Source organism: Nyctereutes procyonoides, unplaced genomic scaffold (genome assembly GCF_905146905.1).
Source record: "Nyctereutes procyonoides isolate TBG_1078 unplaced genomic scaffold, NYPRO_anot_genome, whole genome shotgun sequence".
NCBI classification, from domain to species: Eukaryota; Metazoa; Chordata; class Mammalia; order Carnivora; family Canidae; genus Nyctereutes; species Nyctereutes procyonoides.
This window is the reverse complement of record NW_026575139.1, coordinates 5,783,694-5,808,336: the sequence shown is the minus strand read 5'-3', so window position 1 is coordinate 5,808,336 and position 24,643 is coordinate 5,783,694. Positions and strand designations below refer to the sequence as shown.

Sequence of the window (24,643 nt, the reverse complement as noted above, 5' to 3'; positions counted from 1 at the left end):
AAGGTAAGCACCAGGCCTCCAGGAGCAGAGAAGGGGCAATGGGACCCCTACCCTCTCCACCTTCCTTCATTACCCCCCCATCTCTGTGTATCTCCCCTGCTCTTTTGTGAGGAAAGAGGCTTCCTCACCCCATCCATTAGACTGATACTGACAAGAGCGTGTACAGCTACTAAAATCTAATCCTGGGGAGCAAGGAGAGCCCACAGTGCAAGGGGGAAATTGGTCCCACCCAGTGGAAATAGTTCTCACTGAAAATCAGGAGAGATCATCATTAGTTCAACAATGTTTACTGAGCACCCACCATGAGCCAGATAGTAAAAGGAGCAAACTCAGGCCCAACTGCTGGCTGGGGAAGAATGTGCATTTCAGCTAGGAGTTGGGCTCACAGCAGCAGACCTAATCGTGTGCAAGTCACCTGGGAGCATCATGAACAAAGTGTTGGTGAACAAGGTAAAGGAGAACTGGGAAGTGTTTCAGTATTGAGTAGCCTGGTCGGACATTCGGGAACCAGCCTCTGATCTGTCTTGGGAAAGCCTTTTCCCTGCATGATCTCACTTCTAAAAGAAGATATTGTACTCAAAGGTTTCCAAACTTGGCATCACTGAGAAGATGGTTTATTGTTTGTTTTTTCTTTTCCTTTTTAACTGTGTAGAATCCCAACACACCGAGAGATTCAGGCTATCAGACTATGATGGATCCAGGGCCTAGGGATCTGTATATTTTAAAGCACCTAGGGAATGCAGGTGTGCAGCCAGATTTGAAGTCCTGAACCAAATGGCTGGGTGTATGTACTCTAAGGACATCATAGACCTCACAATCTCTGTGAAATTGAAATTATTCACCAATGCAGGAACATTCTTCATTCCTGGGTTTTCTTTAACAAGAGTTAACCGGTCCAGAGTTTGGTAAAACACCTGGCCCAGGTCTTGGCGCATCACTGGAGCTCACTATTACCTTCTGATACCACCTTACAGTCCTAACATCAAATAGTACTTCTCTGGGATAATGAACACAAGACAAAGACCTTTGAAGAGGAGCAGCTAAATCTATAAGGGCTGCAAAAGGAAGAGAATAAAGAATTGGTTAAGTGGTTACCCTGCCGAGAAAGAGAAAGGACTCTAAGCCATAATTTAGGCAGGCCAATTTTATCAACGTGGTTCACAAAATATGCATGCAATTAGCCGAGATGATGAAGAAAGGCCGGACTTCAGTATCTCCATAATGAGCGCATCCTATACTGGATGAGGTCTGATTTCCTCCAGGTCGGGGGTGAGGGAAGATAGTGATCCTTGAGTCTCATGGGCTCCAGGCAAATGGGCAGTACGGAGGCTTCTGCCCCTTTGCACAAAGCTCTGACATGCTACCTCTGCCATCACATCATCTGTGTATGAGTCAGACATCTTTGTCTCATTCATCACCTCAGCTTTTACAAAACTGAGATTGCATTTATAGAAATAAAAGTAGAGCAGAAGCAGAAATGCCAGAGATCACACACCACATACAGATTCATCAATGAAGGGGTGGAATGATCACTTCCCCCTTGGTCTCCCGTGAACCCCTCCCCACCATGACTCCTTCTTCTCTTCTCTATTCTGTTTTTACTGAATGTATTACCACATGACACATCATCTCTTTCACTGTTGGTTGTTTTCTGTACATCATCTCTTCCTGACTAAAATGGAAATTCATGGGAGCCGGGACTTTGGGCTTACAGATGTTGCTTCATGTTCTTACCCACAGTGTAATAGGTGCTCAATAATATAAAAAAATAAATGAATTTCAACTCACTCCTGATTTCTTGCTTATTGGACATCACCAATCTTTCCCTGTCATTCTTTCCCTTGAGTCTCCGTCACCTACTAGGCTAGTATCATCACTGCCTTCCTCCCTGAGATAAAAAGGTAATTTAAAAACAAAATACAGAAAAAGGGAGAAAGAAGAAACTAGTAGAAAATTAAGCATAAAGCTATTCAAGTCAGCATTATCATCTTTATACATTGCAGTTGATGACTGGACACTCTATAGATCTTACAACTTGCGTTTTAATTTGGGGCACACTTTTATAGCATCTACCATGGTAAGGACAGAACAGGATTTTAACGGCCGAGGGCAGTTTGCACATTAGTTTGCAAAATTGCCAATTTCTGATTATATTACAGGGAAACAGAAAAGACTGAAACATATTTGCAATGAGTCAAATATAGATTTTATTTTTAAAAACATACTTTGATTAATTTCAGGTACCTAATTATCTCCTCAATTTAACAACTATGTCTGTTTCAATGACAGCTTTTTAAAAATATTTGACTCCAATAAACCTCCCCTAAAAACTTGTTATGCTATTAATTTGATAATATTTTTTAATGGAATGTTCATTTGGTAAAGAAAGCCCTGTACATATCGTAAAAAGTTGATCCCTTCAAAAATGAAATACAAAATAATACTTGACTATCCCTGTAGTCGAGTATACTTGACTAAAAATGGCTATGCTGAGTATCCACCGCACCATCTACTCTGATGGCCTTGGATGCCTGTCTGAGGCTGGGGATTGGATACAAAGCCCCATGGCCATGTGAGCTCCAGCTATGCGGTCCATCCTCAGTGCAATGCAAGCTCATACAAAAATAAAACTTGAAGGGGATCCCTGGGTGGTGCAGCGGTTTGGCGCCTGCCTTTAGCCCAGGGCGAGATCCTGGAGACCCGGGATCGAATCCCACGTCAGGCTCCCGGTGCTTGGAGCCTGCTTCTCCCTCTGCCTGTGTCTCTGCCTCTCTCTCTCTCTGTATGACTATCGTAAATAAATTTTAAAAAAATTAAAAAAAATAAAATAAAACTTGAGAAACTCAGGGTTTTGCCATTGCCTTCATGTTTTTGATAGTGATGACAAAGATGGGTGTAACGTGTAGATACGTCTTCTTTTCCTTAAATGATCGCTTATTCAACAGCAACAGAAGATGAAAAAGGAAGAGTGACAAAGAACAAATGGATTTCCCCATAATTAAGGTATAGTATGTGAAATGTTGGCCCTAGAGTCAGAAGGTCTAGATTCTCAGCCTATTTTGTCAGTGACGGGTCTGTTCAAGGCCCCATATCTATATTAATACACTGAGAAGCGGGGTCCAATATTGGTACTCAATCAATTTACAAAGGTAAAGAGCATAGCTGTGGACCAAGTTTTGGACTTGTTGGAAATTCAAGCCAGCAAGCACTTTTCCAATGGATGTTCTATGCCAGGCCAGTAGTACCATATTTTCCCTGGGGAGTGGACTTAAAATACATGCTTACGTGTATGCACACACAGGCACACACAGTAGTGACCGCCCACAGGAGGGTTATGAACGTAGAGACACTTTCGATTGGAAATACAATATCACATAGAAGAAAAGAAATGGAGATGTTTTGGACTCAGATCTCAGTGCCACCCTTTGCCCTATGTGATTGTGGGTGAGTCCTTTAGTCTCCTTGACCGGCAGTGTCTGCATCCGAAGATTGGCAGTTCAGACCTGTGCATCATGCGGTAGTGACAGAGCCTAAGATGATCTATTTAAATAGACCATCAAATGGGTCCAGGCACACACACTAGGTGCTCAGGGAAGGTCGGCTGTGATCGCCATGACCACACTGATGACGGTGGGGACAAAAGGGGCCAGTTGTAGCGTTCCATAAATAGGTTTCACAGGACAATAGGAAATTTCAGCTCAGAAGCTGTAAGTCAGGGGCCTGAAGGCTATGAGTCACCACTTTGCTTCGTGCCTGTCAGTTCATTTTTGAGAATCCACAGAAATAGAAATGTTCTATCAGACCAACTTGGATTGCCATCTGGCCCACACATTTTCCTGGCACGGCCCGAAGGCCAGCACTGCTATTCTCCCCTCCAAGCAAAACCCCAAGTTTAGCAGAACAAAATCTGGTGCTGAAATGCATCAAGCACAGCATCGGTTAATTATCACGATTAGCATATTAGTAGTAGCTCTGGGGCAATTAATATGAATAATAATTGAATCTGGGCTATAGTAGTTAAAATAAGTACTAGTTATGTTAATATAAACTGCTAGTAAACTATTTAACAGACCAGCAACACCGACAGGGAATATTTTACACTGTTTAAATGGCTTTTACATTCATTAGCTTGTTGAGTCTTCTTTTGGTTATATTATTATCCTTAGTGTCTCTTTAGGGAAACTGAGGTTTCAGGCAATTGAGACTTAGCCCAGGTGACAAGCTGATATGCTAAAGTCTGGAATTAGAAAGTCTGTCTTCTGGCTACTTGTGTAGCAAGGCCTGGAGATTGAGAGAGGAAAAATAAATTCATGAAATAAAAAGCATTGCTTGGCTCAACCACTGGTACCCCAGGATGCCAGGGCAGGAGAGAGCTCAGTGTTCATCAAATGCAACTTTCTCCTACAAATGAGGAAAATGACTTACCTCCAATGAATAATCTATGATACAGATTCCAAATTGATTTTTTTTATTTCAGTTCCTTTATGAGGTCCCAGTCTTAAATTCTGAAAGTGATCTTTTTAAAAATTTCTGTGAGCTGAAAATCAAATAATTAAATTTGTTAACGGTGCATATTAACTTATCAATTTAGCTCTAAACCACGGTCAAATGCTGCATTTCCAAAAATGTGTCCTATTGAACTCTAATTCAGTAACGTAATATTAACTATTGTGGAAAAAGAGGATTTCTCGTGGTCAATTACATTGACATATTCTGGGTTAAAACATGAATTAAACAGATACATTTTTATTGCTGACCTTTTTGTTTTTTTACCTTAAATATGCAAATAGTGTGCTGTGTTCCCATCCATCTTTGACCGTGAAATCCTTTGCATTCAGAAAATCTCTTGAGACTCATATCCAAAAGATCAGTTTGGGACACTTTGGCGCAGTGGCATTTTTTGCCGGGTTTTGGTGCATTTGCTTTGTAGCAGTTATTCCTGATATATAAAAGTCTGCTGGGTTTACTTCTCAGTCTCTGGCCAACTTATAGAGGGTTGAAGTCCCTAAAAATATGAACTGCAGATATAAGGGAAGCCTTCCCAATCTTATTTCATTCTAACTTCAATGACTTTCCAGGTAATTAAATCCACTCTATATGTACAAGTTCCAAACCGTATTGGTGGCCCTAAACCTCCTCATCAGTGACACTCGTCTTCCAGGGCTGTGTACCGAGTGCCTATGATGTGCCAGTTTTCACACACTTGCTTGTTATTTTAGGCTCCTACTTCTGGATTGGGGCTTCCTGTGGTGAGGCACCTGAGAAGAAAACATGCACAGAAGGGTGAGTATTTATAGGTTTGGGGCTCTGAATTAGACAGTTGCACTTGCACAGATAATCACTAACAATAGTCGTAATCCCTGAGTGTGATCACATTAAATGAGAAGTGACCTCAGCCGTTCTTTCCAGGTGGCCTCGATAATAGACCTACCAGAAAAGAGAAAAGACAAACCAACAATGAGGGCCTTTGGTATGAACAGAACTTTTTATAATAAAGAATATTAAGAATAACAGGAAAGAAATGAGAAAAGTACAGGATATTAGGCCCACAGCTTGGTAATGTTTGCTGTTCTCAGAGACACATTTGTTTTACTATTAACCCTTCAAATTCATAGGCTTTGAAATTGAGGAGTTCCTTCTGATTTAAAACTTGACTTCAGCTGTGTGTGTCCTAGAAATGTGATGGTTTCTCTGTTTGCTTTCTTATAATTTTTTCAGGAAAAAAAGTTGACTTTGAACATTCCATAAGAATAAAGAGTTATAGGGTGGTTTGGGGTATGTGGTCATTCTGACTTAAAATACTAAACATTTCAATTTGTTTTAAATATCCAATTCAGCATAGAAGCTCCTTGTTTGCTCCATTTTGAAAACAAAGACAAAAACAAAACAAAACAAAACAAAACAAAAACCAGCCAAAGTACTAAGTTTGAAAAAGTGTCCAATGAAACTGTAACTTTCTTTCTCAAAGACCTACACATATGGATTTTTTACTTTGCACTTAAGACCACATTTTTAAAGGCTGTTACTCCCCTAGCCTTGTCTTTGAATATGTAAAACTCTGCATGCATCTAATAGGTCCTTCAATTGTCCACTTGCACCTTCAAATTATGGGACAAGTGGCCAATTGGGCCTGCAATTGGCTAATTGCACTGACAATTAGCCAATTGTGGGTATAATTAGCTGCATGTAGAATTAATCATATGCACAGAGTGGGCGGCCACTCTTTGAAAACATAGAACTAAATGTGTTCTAGATGCACATCTGTACCCAGGCACAAAGGGACACAGGCGAGGATCCTTGATGAATCACTCTTAAGAGAATCATTAAAACAAATTTGGTGCTTGGTTACAAAGACCCCATGATTAAACCCTGAACATCCAGTCTACTTGCTTTCTCTACCAGGAGCTCAGCGTGGACAAGGCACCTTCTTAGGTTCCAGCATTAAAAACTGATTCTTCCAACTGAAGGCTTTTGCAACAGGGTATCCCGTCTGCTGCTACCCTTACTTTAGATTTTTAAACTAAATCTTTGGGTTTATGATACAGTTGGTGAGTTGCCTCAGGCAGACTCTGTAACTAGAGTCCTCAGTCAGGAACCTGACTCCTTTTGGTCCACAGTGTAAAATGTTATCATCTTCTTTATCTCTAACACCCAAGCTTCCCAAGCTGGTGTGTGCATATTCCTAAAAATAATTTTAAATTCTAAACTAAACAACAGAAAATTTTGAAAGCGGTTAAAGTCGTGCTGATCAAAATCCTGTCGGTTCATTTATTTACTTCCCTATAACCCCATTTCCTCGTCTTTAAGGACAAACTAATATGGATCAATGATAACTACTTCAGAGGTGTTTTGTTTTGTTTTGGAATTAAATATGGTCATTGAGAATTATATAATGAAAAAGAGAACATGAGAGAGAGAAAGAGAGAGAGAGAAGAAGAAGAAAGAGAAAGAGAGTGAGATGCTAGAATCCAACACTCAATAAATCAAGATACTAACATATGAAAACCTCTGAGGTTTCCTGCTATAAAGAATTTTTCCTTTATCTCAGCATTTTACCAAACAAACTTGACCAAAGGCCAGTCTTTTCAGGTAATACCTGTTACTTGGTGATGGGAAATGCCACTCTAGATCGAATAGCCAGTTGATTATCAAACAAAATTCAGGGATTTTGGCTACTTCCATCCCTCCTCATGAGCCTCAAACTTCACTTCAACTCTCATCTTCCACTTAGGGAAGAACCTTTCAGAAATCCATCAGTACTGCAGGCAGATCCATCCACTGAGCTTTCCCACACTGCTGCCCCTCCCCAATGTTTCAAATAACCACCACCCATATGAAACAAAGGCCATGTGAAATGGACAGGGGCATTCCCAATGTTAGAGATGTTGAAGGAGTAAGAACCATGAATGATAGAACACTTCCTAAACATGCATATATGCTTTCTGATAATGAGGGAGACATTTGTTTTCTTCCTAGTTTCTAAATGCTGTTAGATTTTAAAACACATGCTTGTTTAACTACAGAAATTCCATACATGTCATATCTATGTCTAGGAAGGAAGGAAGAAAAGAAGGGAGTAGAGAGAGCACTTACCCTTGCGTCAGATAGTTTTACAGGTGTTACCTTATTTTCTCCTCAAAATAATAATATCAAATATGAATAATAACTGTCTCATTTTGGGGGTGAGACTACTGAGCCTCGGGGAAGTTAAATGATTTTCCTAAGGTTATACAGTAGCAAGCAAAAGGTTTCAGATTCCCAAACACACATCTCCAAATCTTCTTTGGAACAAATTCTTTAAATATAAACCATGTAGTCATAGACATATGAGAAAATATCATGATCATTATATTTCATGTTCAAATGCATGTGAAACAGTCATTCAAGTGTGTGTGTCTGAACACAAACATCTGTATTTGTGATCTTCTACATAAATACTCATTTTTATTAAGAAATTCTATGAATGGTAATCTGATGCTAAGAGAAGTAAACTTTGCCTTGTCTTCTAATTGAACTGAGCCTAAATTCTGGATTTACAGATCAATGTTTTCATTCCTAAAAGACCTCAGTGTTAGTCAAGGCCAGAATCTCTATGCCACTGCAGATCCCCAACAATAGTGTAGAAGAAAGGACTCATTCATTGAACATGCTCTTCTAGTTAGAATAAACAGACACATCTCACCCACAAGCAAGGTGATCTAATGCTTCCCATTATATATTTCTTAGTGGTTTACAAAGCACTCTTGTAGATATGGATAAATTCATTATCCAAAATCCAACGAAGACATCACTGTTGTCATTAATTATAATCCAGTAACCAGGTCCCACGAGTCATCCAATATTGGAATTCAAAGAACCTTTAATGTCAGTGTCCTGGTTCCCTATGGCAGCCAGAGCTTGACCTTCCTTATCTGTAGATCACTCATCTTGAGGCCACAATTCACCACAGCACAGCCAGGAAACCAAAAGAGTTTCTTAGGAGACTGAAAGACTTAGTCCTGCACACTGGTCTCCATTCAGTACCAATAAATATGATAAGAATCACTTGGTTTTAAGTTTACTTAAAAGGGTATATATGACGAAGTGTCTCATCAAAGTGTTATTACTTACAGAATTGGCTGTTAAGAGGCCAAACAGAAAGAGAAAGAAGAAAAAAATGTTTAAAGAAATTAATAAACATAAGAAAGATGAATCATGGCATTCTGGGGGCATGGGTGTAAGGACAAATAGTCCCACAGATCTCAAGGTCACAATTGCTTACTCAAGTGGTAGTACTGTATACAAAATGAAGGTTGGGGAATAATTAAATAGTTCTGAATATGCACTAGAAAATTTTACTCCCATGTTTACAATAAAGCAAACAAACAAAACATTGAGACAATAGAAACAAATTTGCCTTTGGAGGGAGAAAGGGAAGGAAAGCAACCCCCCTTTCTATGAAGGCTGAGAGATCCTACAGGTTATTTCCTCCAGTTACCATTAAAAACCTTTCACATCTGTTTTATCTTGCTTTTATTAATGGAGAGATGAGGTTTAAGGGCAACTCTCATACTTAAAGTCACACTTTGAGTTTCAAACTCAGGGAGGATTTATTCCAAAGCCCATACTGTGAGCTGACTGGACCATCTTTGTATGGGACTCTTCATTTCCTGCACAAGTAAAGTAAGTTGAGGTTCTGGTATTAGAGATATTGGTGATGAAGATAGGAACCTATTAACTGTGTGCACACAGTCACCTGCAGAACCAGTCGCACACCCAGGGCCCTTTCTTCACTGCCCATGTGGCTGCAACCCCCTTCCCCCTAGTGCCTAAAGAGAGGTCATAAGCTGGCGTTTACACCCTGACCACCTAACTGAGTATCTGTAGCAGGCAGACCCAGAGCATTAACGAAAGGTTGCTTTTTTGTATTTATAAAGAATAACAGCTACATGCCACTAATGCAGTGTCATTTCATTTAATGACATCCAGCTCTGAGTGATTTAATTATTCTTTTAGTCACTGAAACATTCATCATAGTTTTCCAGCGGCTCCAAAAGAGCCCACTTGCCTCTTGAATCCATTAACATAGAGACTGCGAGCTGGCCTCCCCTTGGAAATCCATTCAGTTGTGAATCTGGGGGAAAAGGACTGATACCTTTCAAAGAGTCATTTATGGTTTTGTCATGGATTTTTAAAAGGTTTATTATGTTGCTACTGTGGGTCCTACTATGTTCCAGGTTCTTGCATTGGGCTATTCTACTTAAATGTTTTCATCAATTATCACGAAAACCAAGAAGGCAGGAAGCTTTATTCCCATTCTACAGGTGAGAAAACAAAGTGCCAGAGACTTCAAGTGAGTTCACCAAGGCCACACATCTAGCTAGGATCTGAACATGGGTTTGCCCAAAACTTTTACCAGGGACATAAGAGGTGTAGATAATTGTAAGAACCCTGATAATAGTTGCTAATGGAACCGTGTATACCAGGCATTTCACATTCATTATTTGTATGAATCCTTCAAATAACCTAGCAAGTTTGACTTCCTTAATATCAAATAAATAACCAGACCCAGGGAAGTTGAGTGATGTGCTAAGGATAGCAAAGAAAAAGTACAGAACCAGGGCTCATTTTGGGGTCTAACTTCAAAGTAATTGTAAATTCCTCATGCTGTGCATTGACATTAATAGAATTGGGATCAAATTCTTCACTGGTGATTCTAGAGATTAGTCAGTGCGCAAAGATTACCCCCTTTATTTGGCAAAAGGGCTTGATCCTTAGTATATTGGGTTTTTGTGATGTTTCAAATAAGATTGGGTTTTTATGATATTTCAAATATGTTTATAAGTCATGCATAGCATATAATATAATGAACGCATAACTATGGGTAAACGGTGGCATCTAAAACATTAGGCTGCCATGAGTCAGCATGGCAAAGACTCAGATGTAATTTTTAGACGGAAGTGAGCTACAGTAGTGACTCTTTCCACCTGGACTCCATTCTACTCCTGCTGACTGCAATATTTCTCAAAGCTTAAAATAATCATACTCTACAGCATTGGAATTGCATTTTAGGAATTTATTCTAAGCAAAGAATCTGAGAGATGCCACATATTACATGAGGATGGTCATTGCTAGGAAAAAAAAATACCCTCAAACTGGGAACATCCTACAGATTGTGATTGTTATGTAAATTATAGTGTATTTATTCAATTGCATCCCAGGAAGTCCTTAAGAATGATACATACGTGTACAGACACATGCATATGCACAAGTATACACATATAGACAAAGAACCAAAGAATACCCCAAAACAATTGAACAGTGGATTCAGGTTGGCTGAGGAGAAGGATCATGGATGTGTTTGCAATTTTGTGTGTGTGTCTCTGGGTCTGCCTGCTACAGATACTCAGTTAGGTGGTCAGGGTGTAAACTCCAGCCTATGACTTCTCTTTAGGCTCTGGGGGGAAGGGGGGTTGCACACACAAAATGCATGTGTGTGTTTATTAAGCTTCTTTCTGTTTGCCAAGTTTTCCTTATTGAGTGTGACTTTTTTAGTAATTCACAAATAAAGGGCCATGTGTGAATACCCTGTGGCATACTCGAGCCCGGCTCCTAACCAGAAGCATTGTTATAATTCAAGCAAACGTCCTGGAACACCTGTCTGTCTTCATAGACCTGGTGAACTGCATAGTCTCCTTGGTAGCAGGGGCTATCTGGTAAATGCTGTCAGCTCTAAATAAAACCGTGATGTCAGTCTCCATAATAAAGTCCAAAGTGTACTTGTCTTAAATATCCACAAGGAGATGGAGGAAAAATCCTTACTTGAGCTGTGAAGATGGCACAGCAATGGTTTTTGTGATAAAACAGGCTTTACCCAAGGACCCTTGGTATAGATAGCATGGCTTTACTTATTCAAACTCTTGGTCGTTGGGTTTTCTGCTCGATTTTTTTCCAAAAACAGGGTTAATTTACTTTGTGCATAGAACAGGCACCTTCAACCAGTTTAAGAATTAAAGCTTATTTATATTATTAACAATAAAATGAAAGTCTGCAATGTCTGATTACAGTGTTCCTTATATTAATTAAGGCATACTTACGAATGAAAGATTTTGATGTGCTAATTCAGTAAAGTCTTAAAATGATTTACTATATTTTAAACCCAGTAGAGTCTAGGTATATGCCTGTGTATAGATATACACACGCATGTGCACACACACAAACATGTAATACACTTCCAGGCAAAATCTAACAGTTATTCATGTGAATAAAGAAAACCAAATATTGAGCAGTTACTCTATGCACCAGGCATTGTGCCCAGTGCTTTGTAAATATTATTTCTGCCAATATTTACATAAAACTCATAAAACTAAGTTCTGCAGTCACCCCTTCCACAGATGGGACCCTGGTTTGAGAGGTTTTCAACTCCGTGAGACCATGATAAGAACTTTTTTTTGTTTTAAAGATTTTATTTATTTATTCATGATAGTCACACACACAGAGAGAGAGAGGCAGAGACACAGGCAGAAGGAGAAGCAGGCTCCATGCAGGGAGCCCGACGTGGGACTCGATCCCGGGTCTCCAGGATCACACCCTGGGCCAAAGGCAGGGGCCAAACCCCTGCGCCACCCGGGGATCCCCGGGATCCCCCCTGATAAGAACTTAACCTTGACTCTTGAGAGTGTATCCCACGTGGTTGAGGGCAAACAATTCTAGTTTCTCAAAGCCCATTCCATGCTGCTGAGAACCAGAGAATGAGCTCTCTTACATTGGGGATTCCTACAAATAGGGTCAATTCAAGTATCTCTAGGGGAAAACTCTTTGGTTGGTACAGACTTATGGGAGTGACCACTTGAAGAAAATGGAGCCTTAAAACCAGACCTCTCATCCCTTTATGATCTATGCAACAATCAGTATGATGCCAGAATGTTGGAAACATCCCTTCATTTTGCAACATCTTATAGGCAGTGAGACCCGCTCACCCTTGAAGAAGCAGCATGGTCTGCTGGACTTCTCACTGCCCCCATGCTGATGGTCAGCTTCCCCTTTCACTCATGTCTGTGACTGTGGGCAAGGATCTCTCTCTCCCTTCCTTCCTTCCTTCCTTCCTTCCTTCCTTCCTTCCTTCCTTCCTTCCTCTTCCGTCTTCCTTCCTTCCTTCCTTCCTTCCTTCCTTCCTTCCTTCCTTCTTTCTTCTTTCTTTCTTTCTTTCTTTCTTTCTTTCTTTCTTTCTTTCTTTCTTTCTTTCTTTCTTTTTCTTCTTTTCTTTCTTTCTTTCCTTCTGGCTTCAGCTTCTTCAGCAGCAAATGAGTCAAGCAAGAGGTCTGGGCTGTGAATGCCGAGCTCTTGTACCCAAGGATCTTGAGACATAAAAGCAATGAGGTTTTATTCCCCCTGGCTTCACACACAGGCACAGGCTCTTAAATGCCTCCATCTGAGATAAGACTGTTTGCAAAAAGCTCCAACAGCCTTACCCTCTTACAGGCTAAGCTTTATTTATTTTTTTTAATTTTTTTAGTTTAGGGTGGTGGCAGGTTTCTCTCTCTCTCTCTTTTTTAGTGTGGGGGTACTGTTCTGTTTTACTTTTCCCCAGATTCAATGAATGCTGTAAGAATTAGAGCTCCATGATTTTCCCTGGAAGCCTTGGTTGGCAGGAGGCCTCTCCCTGGGCTGCTCCACTCCAAGTCTCACCAGACCCTCGGGGAGACATCCTGCGTCCACATCCCAAGAGGAGACAGTGGGGAGAAAGGGCCCCAGGTATGGGTGAGCAGAGCTCCAGAGGCCCAGCCGCCTAGTCCTGGGGGTTCACCCCTGGCTGCAGGTTCTGAGGGGCGAATCTGTGCCGATCAGGGCATTCATTTGGCTCTATCCCCGCCTCCTCCTCAGTTAACACCCCAGCACACACAATACCAACGAAGGTGATTATCTCTGCTAGCATAATTCCTCCCTAACATCTGCTTTCGCCCATAACACTCCACTAATTTTTCCCTCATTTCATTACACATAATTTTCTTTCAACACAATCTACATGTATTAAGTGGTAATGACTTTCCAGTTAAGAGCAAATCGACACCAAGGGACCCCGGTCCCCCCCACGGTTGCCTGCAGAGCCTGACTCTGGCTATTAGAGATAAATTCCGTACCTCAGGAAGCTGCAGTGAGGTAATCAATCAATTAAGCGGTTAGGACATACATTATCAAACTTCCACAGTGCGGGGGGCAGGGGGCCATGCTGATGTACTCGCCGTGATTTTTTAGGAATTAAAAAAAAAGTGAATAAATAAGATCGAGAGCTATTATACAACCAGGCTATAATTTGCCACTCAAAGTCAGGGGCTGGTTTTGTCAGACTTAATGCTGTGGAGTGAATGGGGACGAGCCTGAGGCCTTGGACAAACGTTCTCTGGGCAGAAATCCTGGCTCTGCTGCTGTTTTTTGGTGTGTCCTGGGGCACTCAGGTTGGCGGGCTGGGAGTCTGACATTTGTGTCCTTTATAAAGGAAAAAGAGACACCTGGAATTATAACTCTAACTGCCTAGGTTTGTGGTGGGGATTAGCTAAGATTGTGCATGTGGAAGCACCTGGCCCATAACAGACACTCAGGAAACTTTCATTATCTTACTTGTCCTCCTGGGCTGTGGATGGAGGACACGTAAGGTGAGCAGAGATCACCGAAATGCTACCATAAAGCCCTAGAGTTACATTCCTCCTTCCTCCCCCACCCATCATCATCAGTTTTCTCAGGTTTCTTAAGAAAAAGCCAAAATGTACAGAAGCCTGGAATGACATTCAGAATATCACCAGTCCTCGCTCATTGGCTTTACATGCTGCCCCCTGCGTGCCCAAAGCTCACTTACCTCATCAGTAACAACGGACGTATTAATGTTTTATCCACCACTGTAAGGGTCACCGCAAGACTCAGAAGAAACATATATTAAACTGCTCTGAAAATTGTAGATCACAAACAAAATAGGATTTTTAAAAAGTAATATAATTTAGCCTACCAGCATTTTTTTAAGAAACTCAAACCATCCTATAAATATCTCATGTGTCTGAAAAGTATATTAAACGTTGCCCACACAGTTCAAAAGACAAATTAGTTGCAAAAGCAGAGGAAGAAAAAAAAAACACTAGGTAGATGTGGCACTATAAAAATACAATATTTGTGAAATAAATAAAATAAATGGACAAAATATTTTTATCATATGTGTCAACCAATAATATACAAATATGCTTATATGACACATAATATTAAATTCTCATAAATCAGTAAAAAGGAGAAAGGAAAAATAAAATAAAATAGTAGCTATAATAATAAGGTGAACAAGGCTTACTATTTGCCAAGTCATCCTAAAAGCTTCACGTATTTTATTTAACAAGAAAATAAAACATCCAAGTAAAAATAAACAAATGAAAAAAGGAACACTAAAATAACATATGAAAATATTAAATTTCCTTAGAGTCAAAGAAATGTGAGGTGACATCAAGGAGATACAATTTTACATGTATCAAATTAATAAGGCTCGAAAAACAGACTTCTCTGGGGCTGAGGCTCCAGGGACAGAGGTGTTTTCTATAATGTTGGTGGAATGAAGATCGGCAAAAACAAATAAACAAACATTACTTTTGACAAATTTCAGTGTGTCTCAAAAGCTTGCCATGTGCCTACCCATTGACCCACCAATTATATTGGTCTGGAATTTATCCTTTAAAAATCAGGGATATTAACAAATTTTTAACACAAAGATGTTCATCGCATTGTTGTTTATGTTTTCAAAGATTTTATTTATTTATTTATTTATTTGAGAGAGAGACAGAGACAGAGAATACCAGCAGAGGGAAGGGGTCATGGAGAGGGAGAAGAAGGCTCCCGGCTGAGCGGGGAGCCAGATATGGGACTCAATCCCAGGACCCTGAGATCATGGCCTGAGCTGAAGGCAGACGCTTAACTGACTGAGGCCCCCTAGGCTCTCCGGGTTATTATTTATAATGGTAAAATAATGGAAGCGACAGAGTCCAGTTCTGGGGGCTTCACTGAATAGCATTTACTGAGAAATTACTCAGTGCCAGGCCTTAGTCCAACTTCTGTGGCCGTTGCAATGAATATGGTAGACCAGGTCCCATTCTCATGGGTCTTCAAGGAGACCCAAAGTGAACGAGCTATGGTAAAGGAACAAGATGGACTATTGTGAGTTCATTTATTCAAGTTACTTTTCTGGAGTCTGCTGTGTTCCAGGCACTGTTCTGAACCCAGAGGATATGACAGTGTACAAGGTGACGAATCTCTGTGCCCACAGAGCTTACATTCTAATTGGCAAGATCAGAAATGTATAATTAAACATTATGCTGCAGAAGTGTATTTAATGATGCGGGGGGAAAAACAGGTTATAAGAAGTGAAAATGGTTATATGACAGGGCACGCAGTGTGAAGCCATTTGTATAAATAAGAAAAATTATTCACACATATGCATTTCTAAAATTTTAGAAGGATATACACCAATTTCTAGACAGTAAATATTTCCAGATATTTTTTCCTAAATTTTCTGCGTGTGTAGAAATGAACAACAACAACCAAGCAAACTAGAATTTAAAGCCAAGACTGCTGATACCCAGGGCAGGTTCATGCTCAAGCTATTGATTACATTAAAAAATCAGTTGCGGGATCCCTGGGTGGCGCAGCGGTTTGGCGCCTGCCTTTGGCCCAGGGCGTGATCCTGGAGACCCGGGATCGAGTCCCACGTCTGGCTCCCGGTGCATGGAGCCGCTTCTCCCTCTGCCTATGTCTCTGTCTCTCTCCCTCTCTCTCTCTGTGACTATCATAAGTGGATAAAAATTTTTAAAAAAAATCAGTTGCTCTCTCCATAGTGGCAGCCTCAAGATTTGATTTCTTAACAATGAGGAGCATTAAAATAAAATGAGTGCCGCCTTGTTTTCTAAATTTTGTTTCTCCTGACAAAGAAGAGTTCGGTCCTAGGCTCTGGAAGGAGAGGACCTTGGAAATGATCTCCAGCAACAGTGAAGGAAATTGAAGTCTCCACGGGCTAGGGACTTGCCCTAGGAGGTAGAGCAGGACCTGAGCCCTGTTCAACCCATACTGACTTCACTTTACAGCGTCACTGTCTCAAGATGATGGAGAACACCAGGAGTAGAAAAAACTACTGCTCAAAATTATTATCCATTCCACGAGACAGTCTACTTCTAAACAAAAGCAGGACAAAGTTGAGTAAACTCTTGCTTCATCCCCTTAGAATAGTTGGAGCTCCTGGGTCCCGCATGCTGGCAGAGGGAAGATGAGAGCCTGCAGGCTGTAGGAACTTTTTCCACGACTGAGGTAGTTTATTTCCAAATGAAAATTATTCAAGCCCTGTATGGAGCAAGATGGTGTTGTAGAAATTAGTCATTTGAGTTACCTGGAAAGCAGCAAGTTACAGAATGTCCTCTTCCTTGTCAATGATATTAGGGTAATTGTTTAGGATAATTATTAGGATGTCACTCAGGGCACATTGTGGTTCCCAGAGCCCATCCATATGCCCCTTGCCTGTGATCTTCTCATGGATCATGATACCTCAATGCTGTGCCCGGTTTCTAGGAGAGCACATCAAGACTCTGATAACCCAAATAGCTAACCTACAGTCACATCTCAGAAATGGAGCAGAGCCTAAACAAACCATGGACACTAAGTCACGGTACTTTCTTGTGGGAAAGAATGGGGAAAGGCTTTTTAGCATAGGTTTTGAACTCAAAACTCTTGTCAGAAATTTGGAGACATGGTACAAAAGCAAATAGAGAAGTTATTATGCTGCTCCTCCTCTTTTTTTGCTTTTTGCTTCTGCTTTTTAATGAACCCCAAGAAACCCACTGTATATATTCCAAAACTCCAGCTGTCTGTTTTACCTGTCTTCTAAACCTTTCACCTTGTTCGGTTCTTGAACCAAAAAAGGCCTGACTCAGCTACATCCTCATGCCAAACAGGATTTTAATTTTTTTAAGAAGTAAATTTGAACGGGACAATGTGGGAGCTCCAAAGAACAGTAGCTTATGAAAACCAAAGCATTTGTTTATCTGGACATTTGTTTTAAGACAAAAGTGAAAAAAAGCACTGGGCTGAACAGATCAGTAGAGGCTTCAGGCTATTTCCAAGGACACCATAAGACCGGGCAAGATGAAACGTGAATAGAAAACATGCCAGATGCACACGGCACAGATACAACTTTCTGTGGCATGCTGATTTGGTTATTTCTATTTTTCCTCGGACGCTAAAGCAACCCCCCCAACACTCTATGGAGCTGGAAAATAGAGTCGTACGCGAAGTGATTAAGAACACCCTTTGCACCACGCTAGTCCTGACGCTTCTACCCCAGGGGGCTCACCGTGCCTGGCTTCTCATCCTGGACTTTCCTCTGGGCTGAGATCCATATCACAAATGTGTCAGAGAAGAATGCCGTCTGGGTGGCTAGGAGTACAATCATATTTTCTCCCATTCCGTCCTCCCATTTAACCACTAGGTTTCTTGCCCTCCCCTCTCCTCTCTCCGTTGCAAGATGTCTGGCACCCAACGTCTGGCATGAAATCTTACGGATCTACATTTTCCGCAGGGCTGTGACAACAGGTTTCAACTTGACTCGCCATCCCTGGGAACACGAAGTTTCATTTGTTTGTTTCCGAAGACAAGGAGGGTTGTAGCTCTTGGTGCTGGAAAGAGGCGTCTTAACATTTGATTAGATTTTTCTAAAGAGAAGATGAATTCATCTGTCATGGATTATTTAAGAAAAGTATTGTTATTGTATTATATGCTATAAAAGCACATTCCGCATGTGCACGTCATGCCATCGCTTTGTTTTCAAGTTACTGTTAGCCTCGAGAATATCCACTGGCAGAAACCTGCACTCAGCGCCCTAAAATGTTAGCAACAAAAGGATGTGGGGAATCGCGTCATCTGTAAATTGTGGTGTCTCTATTCAATATACCATACCTGATTTTACGTGCTGGGGAAACTGATGCCAGAAAAGAAAAGTGGTTTGTTCAATGTGAGAGCTGGTTCATGACAACATTGGAATCCCTAAACCTGAGCCAGGACTGCTGATCATTGGCATCACTGACATGCTCTTCGGGACGCCTTATTGATTAATTTTATGTTTTGCCTTAGTCATTTATTTTTCATATCACAACTTCTATATTTTTTTAAATAATATTTGTTTATTCATGATAAACACACACACACACAGAGAGAGAGAGAGAGAGAGAGGCAGAGGGAGAAGCAGGCTCCATGCAGGGAGCCCGATATGGGACTCGATCCCGGGACTCCGGGATCACGCCCTGGGCGGAAGGCAGGCGCTGAACCGCTAAGCCACCCAGGGATCTCTATTTTTTTTTTTTTAAAGTTGGCCCCAGCATATAATACTATCTTTTTGGACTCAAACATATTATTAATCTTTGATTATCTTGCAAAACTGTCTAAAATCGTTTCCCCACTCTTCCTATTTTAAGTGGTATCATATGGTTTTGTTGATTTGTCCATTGGAGAACGCTGCTATTTTTAACTACTTTAAATGAATTATGAGCCATATACTGGAAACTCGCAGAAGGAAGGAAAAGGGATGGATGGATAGGTAGATGGATGGATAGTATGGACAAATAAATGGATGGATAGGTAAACACATATTTATACACTCACACTTGATATTTTAATAATAAATAATTACTCTTTTTACAGAGATCAGATAGTCCATGCTATACACATGCATTTCTTTGGACTCCTTTAAGAATAGAGCTGCCTTCCCCTTACATCTACAGGGCCTGATCCAGGACCAGGCACCCAATAGATGCTGAAAATGTTCATAGAACCCAAATCAGCATCCCCATCATTGGAAGGGCTCAGAGTTCCAGAAAAACTGAGCCTCAAGATTCAGTAGAACTTCATGAGTTTAAGCAGCCCTGGCCCTGAATCCAGGGCTCCCTGCTTCCAGATGCGGCCCTCCCCCGGCCTGGGCTTCGGGGGGCCTTTGGCTCAGCTGCAATTTGATGACACACCAATCCCTTTCTGCGAGGCATATCCGGGGTCTATCCCGATGCCTTGCTCCCCCTCTTGATCCGTATTTATTTATTTATTGTCTTCTCTCCTCTCCCTGTCCCTCTCTCTGGTGTGTTTACTTGCAGCAGCCAGAAAGACCACCTTATACCCGCTCTCTCCTCGGTTCAGTGTACCTCTCTTCTCCAATAAACCGTTTGCATTCCATCTGGCGAGCGTTTGCTCTGAAGACATTTCCCTGTCAATCTCTCCCGCCACATTAAAAATCTGTCATTACGATTGCATTGCCGCCTGGCTCCTGAGATTTCTGACTGCTTTATTGCTCTTCTCATTTTTTTTCCCTTCCCTGCTACAGCCGAGAAGCAGAAATAAAGGTTTGTTGTTGAAACATGGCCGGGAGGAAAGTAGGAGGCGCACATCTGTCAAGGTATTACCTTTCTTCAACCAGGGATTAAGGTGTTTTACGGCACTCGCTACTGAGCATCACACTGAATAAATTTTCTCAGTAGAACATAAAAATGAACTCATACATTTTGAACCAAGTTTCCTGCTTTTGAGCCAACCCAGATCATTATGAGGTGGCACCAGCATGCAGGGGGTACGGAGAGGCCGGAAGTTCCTACCACCCATCCCACCTCCCACCAAAGCTGCATTACTTAAATGCCAGTTGAGGCAGGGGAAGCATCTGGATTAGGAGAGATGCCCGTCGTGAACGCTCAGCCTTCCCCGCCTTCTGGGAGATAATGGAAAGATCCAGAAAGATCCAGAAAGGACTTGGCCTCAGGATACCCTCTTTCAGGCTTGATAAAGACTACCCCTTCCTTCAAGAATCAGGTCAGATCACTTTCCATGGGGAGTGTCCTTTGATTCGTCCCTCCTCCCCACGCTTTGTAGGAATTTTACATGACAAGTGTCAGGCCCGGGTCTGCATCACCCACAGGTCTGTGAGCTTCTCCGGGGCAGAGGCTCACTCTCCATTGTAGCATCATGTGCTCAGGGGGCTTCTCAATGTCCGCCAGGAGAATTGCAGCTCCTCTTTTGCGTTCCATGGTTTGTCCCTGGATTAGCCCATTTCGGGTTCCCAACAAGCTGTTTCAGGGCACTATTCATATTGTCACTTTATGGATAACCGAATTCAGGGCAGAGAGAGGGTTTAGCATCTTGCCAAAAGTCAGACAGCTACAATGACAGGTCTCAGTTTGAGTCCAGCAAGAGTCTCTGCTCTTAAGCATGGTTCTGTTTTGCGGATGGCAGGAAGCATAGGAAGGGACAGGGATAGGGCAGGTTTTGAAACAATTTTTTAAAAATATTTTATTTAAATTCAATTTGCCAACATATAACACCCAGTGCTCATCCCATCACACGCCCTCCTTAGTGCTCGTCATCCAGTTACCCCATCTTGCTACCCATCTCCCCTTCTGTAACCCTTCATTTGTTTCCCAGAGTTAGGGGTCTCTTATGGTTTGTCTTCCTCTCTAATTTTCTGGCACAGCAGAACTTTTGGAGGAGCCATGGTGCCTGGGGACATCATGTTGTCTTGGTCCCCTCTTCCCTGTATACTGTCACAATTCCACCTGAAACCGCAGTGGCCTGTGGCCCTAGTTTGGCACCCAGGCTTGGGTTTCCTCTCACCTCCCACCATGTCCCACAAAACACTCGCACACTCTCTGTTCTTCCTACAAACTTACCTGTCTGCCTGTGATGTCACCTCACCCAGGATACTCTTTCTCTTCTCTTTCTCACAGGCCAAACTCCCATTCATCCTTCAAAACCTGTGCCCCTCTGGCCAATCTCCACTTACCCCTCAAAAAGCATTAAAAAAACCCTAGAACTTTCCCCATCTCTCTGTAATGGCACTTCACTACATTTTATTATACAGCACTTGTTTGCATGCCAGCCACTCCAAAATGATCAGACACCAGTTGCTGAGCACCTTCTATACACATTGAGCCCTCAGTAACCTTACAACGCCCCTAAAAGATGGTCTGACCCTAAAGTACAGTTCTACCCTCATTCCCGAAATGGAAGGAAGACTTGCTCTTTGCCACGACAATTGCCTTCTCATCAAATATAAAAGAGCCTTTGGTTCTCTAGAGGACGGAATGGTGTTTCCGTGCAAAAGTTGGTCTGCAGGTGGTTTTAAGGTGAAGTTGGAAGCAGGGCTCAAGGATCTGGGAATTGCTTGGGATTCAGGGCTGGTCGGAGGTGAATCTGGAAGCTGGTGCTGATTTCCATGGCTTCCCAGAGTGACCCTGGAACCACCCACCCCAACAGCCTCCTGTTCTCCATGAATTCATGGCAAAGCCCACAGGTGCCTCCTCTGAATCTTCCAGTCCTACTTCCAAGGTCAGATTCAGTTTTCCTGGACCAGCCTTGCTGCTTTCTTAGAGGCGAATACTGAGTCCTAGAGCCCTGCAGTCTCCAGGCACTATCTCTTCCCATTGCAAGGGCCTACCTCCCCAGTCATCCGCAGACATTTGAGTCACCCCAGCCAGGGTGCTCAGCCTTAATCCCAAGGCCCATCAGCCTCTGGCCATCCACACCATATTTTTGTCAAGACTCCGTCTCAAGTGATTCCTACCACTGATGAAGTCTGTTTCTCACAAACCAGCCAACAAATAAAGACTCTCTAAAATGCAAGGCGTGAATAACTCCCCAGGAGAAAGCCTCAGCAGAGGTGGTGGGAAGGAGGAGTGGGAGGAGGGTGGTGGAACAATCGGCATATCCTGAGTCTGCTGCAGACCCAAGCCCTCTCTCCAGGAAACTTCTCACTGCTGATCCTGTTGGGACCAGAAAGGAGGGATCCTGCTTTCCTCTGAAAAGCAGTGAAATGCTAGAGCCTGTCTTCATTTCTCTTGGCCCACTTGGACCCAGGGCGCCACAATTTAGGAGGTGGGTCACTGGTTTAAAAAAAATAAAATCAATTATTTAAAGTTTATAAAAAAAATAAAAAGAGAAGTATAGGATAAAATATGGGAAAGTGTGTTTTCATATCTTGTCATGGGAAAGGCCTTATTTCTAAGGAAGACATGAAAGATCTACAAAGGAAATGTTTGATAAACCTGAAAATGCAAGATTTCCATATTAACAACCACAGAACAGGGGAGGACGTGTATAAGTACGAGGGATATGGATAGGCAACTGACATAAAGGGAAACACAAACTGCTTATGGACATAAATTCCTAATTCTCTCCAAGAAGTAAAGCAATTTAAATTAAAATAGCAATGGAATCAACAAGTCACCTATCAGAATGGAGAATGCCATAGAGTTCAAAAAGTATTGGCAAGGGTACGCAGAATAGATCTCACCAAACTTTCTAAAGGGCATTGCAGCAATATACGATCAAAATTAAAAGTGTGCAGAGCTTCAGTCTTTATTCTATAGATATTTTCACACCTTTCTGCAAAATACCTAAAAGCGTGTTTACTGAAGCACTGGTTATATTGGGAAAAATCTGCAACAACCCGAATGTTCAGCTGAACAGGAGTCATTAACTACTATAATAATCCATCCACTCAAAAAAGAACTACACAGTCGTGACAAAAATGGGGTCATCGTACATGTGCTGAGTCAGAAGGGTCAACAATCAGTTGCTAAATGTGTAGAGAAGTAAGAGGTGTGGCAGTGTAACACACAAAGGGAAAAACACATATTCTTGGGAATGTATAGTCTGTTTCTGGAAGGATGAATGCAATTAACAGTGGTCCTCCCTGATGTGAAAGAGAATTTTCCTTATATACCTATGTTACATTGTTTGATCTTTTTTTTTATAATGCATACACATTATTTGTAATAAATTATGAGTTAATTTTATTTTGAGTGCTCTACTAAATCCCAGGGGCCATCCCAAGGGAATGGCAATGTGCCCTGCCATTGGTATCAGCAGAGGGGATGTACTACTCCATGGCCAAACGATAGGTTTGGGAGAAGTTGGGTGCCCCAGCCTGTTCGCAGAGGCTGGGAACACAACTGGGAACTCACTCTCCTGGGTCTAGCCAGCTCTGGGCTAAGACACACATTGCTTGCAGCAGCAAGCAATGAGCAAATATACCCCAGTCCCTTTCTGCCGGTCACTCAGGGCAATTTCTGATCATCGATGGAGGCCAGTTGGCAGGACCATTGTAACTGACCTTAGCTGACCCCTAGATGAATGACCTTCCAGATAGTTTAAAAAGTGTTGGCAAGTGAACATTTGCCACTGGTCCTAGGCTGCCACAGTGTAATGGTTCAAACATCACTCATTGCCTAACTGGGCACTAGCCAAGGAATTAACCACCCCATGCATTCGGTCACTTCTTGACCCCACTTGAAGCTAGTGTTCCTATGTAAAATAATTCCTGGATTGCTGCAAGCAACTTAGGTTGAATCTAATTCAGTCACTTTCTTTCTTTTATTTAAAGATTTTTATGTATTTATTTGAGAGATAGAGAGAGAGAGAGGGAGAGAGAGGGAGAAGCACGCTCCCAGCTGAGCAGAAAGCCCCACTCAGGGCTCCATCCCAGGAGCCTGGGATCATGACCTGAGCCGAAGGCAATGCCACCCAAGAGCCCCCAGCTCTCTTACTATAGGAGAAAAAAAAGGAAAAAGGAAGAGCTAGCAAACCTTGAGATGCTACTAGACACTAAGCACTCTGGTAGACAGACACTTTTATCAGATTAAGTCACATGCTATCCCAATGACACCTCTACTTCGTAAGTATCATCATCCCCATTCTACAGATGCTCACACTGAGGCCCCGTTGGGAGGTTGGTGGAGAAGACAGGATGTTAGTTTCTCCAGCCTGTGGAACAGATCCCTTCCATTATATCTGCTTGCTCAGTCCAGACAGTGAAGGAGATATACAGGGCTCTGGGGCCAGCCTGCCCCAGAATGAGTATAACCTCCACTGCCTGCAAAGCCTGGCAACTGGGGGGGGGGGGGGATTATGTGATTCTCTGTGCTCTGGTTGTCTCACCAATGTGGAACTTACCCCTCAGCACTAAGGTGAGAATCAGCTGAGATATTTCTTAAAAGTACCCAGCATTACACCTGACATATAATAAATGCTCAACAAACCCGAACTACTGTTAAAATCCATCTTGCCAAAACATTCTCCTTTTGGCTTCATTCCCCAATTGGAATTCACACATGCAGAGACA

The 24,643-nt window shown here is 41.9% G+C and overlaps 1 long non-coding RNA gene across 1 annotated transcript; it reads right to left on the bottom strand.

Moving 5' to 3' along the window:
• Positions 1 to 4,431: 4,431 nt before the first annotated feature.
• Positions 4,432 to 17,982, bottom strand: LOC129496237 (uncharacterized). Its single transcript, XR_008661696.1, has 3 exons — positions 17,846 to 17,982; positions 4,774 to 5,258; positions 4,432 to 4,537 (listed from the first exon to the last, which is right to left on the bottom strand). It is a non-coding gene; the product is annotated as an uncharacterized LOC129496237 (long non-coding RNA).
• Between the last annotated feature and the right edge of the window lie 6,661 nt (positions 17,983 to 24,643).